Source organism: Arachis duranensis, chromosome 5 (genome assembly GCF_000817695.3).
Source record: "Arachis duranensis cultivar V14167 chromosome 5, aradu.V14167.gnm2.J7QH, whole genome shotgun sequence".
Taxonomy (NCBI): Eukaryota; Viridiplantae; Streptophyta; class Magnoliopsida; order Fabales; family Fabaceae; genus Arachis; species Arachis duranensis.
Window position 1 is genome coordinate 105954606 of NC_029776.3, and position 3028 is coordinate 105957633.

Consider the following 3028-nt stretch of genomic DNA (forward strand, 5'->3'; position numbering starts at 1 on the left):
GACGGTGAGCCACTGCCGTTGGAGTCCGCCTCCGCCTCGCTTCTGCCGCCTCACGTCGCCGCCTCTGTCTCACCGCCTCCACCTCCGCCTCACGCATTGCTTATGCTTTCTTGCTTTTTATTTCTATTTGGTGTTGTTTCTGTTTCTGTTTGGTGTTGTTTTCTGCTTTCTTGGTGGTGGTCTTGGTGGTGGTGGTGGTGGTTGGTGGTGGTTGTGGTTGTGGTTGTGGTTGTGGTGGTGTTGGTGTTGGTGTTGGTGGTGGTGGTGGTATTGATGGTGGTGCTGGTGGTGGTTGTAGTGATGGTGTTGGTGTTGGTGGTGGTGCTGGTGGAGGAGGTAATTATGTTGGTAGTGGTGAGGGTATTTTTGTCCAAAAAAATTAAGAGGACAATTTTAATATAAAAAAGCGTTAAGTATAATTTTAAATCGAAAATTACGTTGGGGACGGTTTTGATTCCGACCTCAATATGAGGGACCAAAACAATACTTATCCCTTTTAGTTAATAAGTATTTGAAAAATTAATAAAGATTAGATTGTCAATTTTATGAAAGTTTAGAAATTAATTTATTTTAATTTTTACAAAATTAATATATCTAATCTTTATTAAGAATCAGTTTTTAAATTCTTAATGGAAATTAATTACTGAAATACAAAAATAGTTAAATGATTAAAAATAAAGTGGATGTTATTTTGAAGAGGCTCTATAAAGTAAATAGATGTGGTCAAAGACAACAAACACACCAAAAGAAAGAGTTATCTCAAATGAAAATGCTCAGAAAATTTATGTCCTCAGTCTCTATCCATATGTAAAATAATCGATTATTAATATGAGGTATTTTACCTTTCTAACTATTCTTCTAAATGATCTAAGGAGATTGATACCCCACTTGTTGAAAGGCCTACAAGAGATGATTCCCAAGAGCTCCATCATTGGGGCTTTGTGAAAATGGCCATGTTAGAATGTTAACCTGCGTTCATATATGATTTATGATTTTGCTTCCCTTGACCCTTTTTATGACCCATATCATTTTTTTATAATTTTTTTTATTGATTTTATGATTTTAAAATTAGCAAGTCGGTACCTTCACTTTTAGGATTGTTTTTTGTGTATCATCATTGGCTATTGTGGTGGTTCAAAGCTCCACACAATAGTCAACTCTTTTTTAATTAGAAATTCATTTGGGGGATGTTTAAACCATCACAAAATAGAAAAATGCAACACAAAAAAATCATTTCTAAACCCCGTACAGATTGACCAAGCTGAATGACTGAAATAAAAATATAGGGGACAATAATATTAATTGATAATTAATTTAAAAATTAGTCAATAATTAAAAGAAAATGAACATAAAAAAATTCAATAATTAAAAAATTAAAATAAAGTAAAAAAACATTTGAAATTAAAACAAAATAAAAACTAATTTAAGATATAAAACTTATAATTTATAGATTAAAATTTAGATTTTATAATTTAGAAAAATCCGACACAGTAAGAGGGTGATTAACGGGCTCGCAGTTAACTATGGTGTTGGGTGACTGATGGTGGTTAGGATTGGTAATAGGTAGGGTAGAGTAGAGTACGGGTGCATGTGGGTCGGGTGAAGTCGGATTTGATGGGATACAGACTCGACCCGAAATATACACCGGGTCTATTTATTATATCCAAACTTGATCCTAGACCCGATGAAATTAATACACTTTTGGACCATAATAATACCGGGTGAAAATCGGGCCGTTAACATTACATTACGTTGATACCTTCTTGTAAGCTAGCATGTAAAAATATCCAAATTTCTAAGACTCCAACTATTATTAACATAGTAAAATTCACTTAGAAAAATATAACAAGAACCAACCCTTATTTAAAATTAAAGTATAACCACAATCAATACTAAAGCAAAACTACAATCAATACTAATATTGTCTAATAATACCAAATATTTAAATCAATACAAATAAAACAATATTATGCATTAGTCTAAAGTCTTATGCATTCTAAACATAAAACATTAACTTATAGTCTTATAATGACTAATAACACAAAATATTAAGGTTTACAATACTTAAATTTCACATAAGAATAGTCATGATTTATCACTAATAACACAAAATATTAATTGTGTATGATGACCGGGCCACCAGGCCGACTTCGGGTGACTCGAGCTATGGCCCGGACCCGACCCGAAATAATGACTGGGTCTATTTTTGAGACCCTTACCCGATCCTAAACTCGATGAAATCACACCAAATTAGTCCCTAAAATGTTCGGGAGCGGACCGGGTCTTCGAGCCGGGCCAGGTCTGTGCACCCCTAGAGTAGAGTTTAGATTCTACTCTAACCCTACTCGTGACGGATTAAAAATTTTATTAAAATTCTATCTTATTTTACCTGCGGGTTAAGAATCTCTCAACCTTAATCCTAACCCTATCCGCACCTTAAAGTTTTAAACTCAAATCTACCCGCAAAAATATCAATTTTTTTTAAAGTAAATATAAAATTCAATCATTTCGAATTTTATATATATTAATAAAATAAAAAATAAAAAATTAATACTTTAAATTATTAAATTAACTAACTAATTTAGTGATTACTCATTTATTGTAAGTTATTATATGAAAGAAATTGTAGGTTCAACTCTTACCTCCTTCATTATATACCTAATTTTTATAAAATATGTATTATATATGGGGTGCAGGTCTACCCGCAGGTATACCCAAACCGATATCTACCCTACTCGCAGTGGGTCGGATAGTCTACCCTACCCGAACATGTTAGATACCAGCGGATAGGGTATGAATTGCTAGTCTGAATGGTGGTGAATAAAATTATTGTGTTGAGAGAAAAAAAAAATTAAAGAAGGTAAAAAAAAGTCCAAAAAAATTATAAATATGCGAATTTTGTTTAATTGTTGATTGAAATTTGTTGAATGTGTTGTGGGTTCTCTAACATAATTGGAAAAAATAAGATTTTGAGAATTTGTAGTGATCTCCGATTCAATAACTACTTAATTAATTGGAAAGGAGTTAC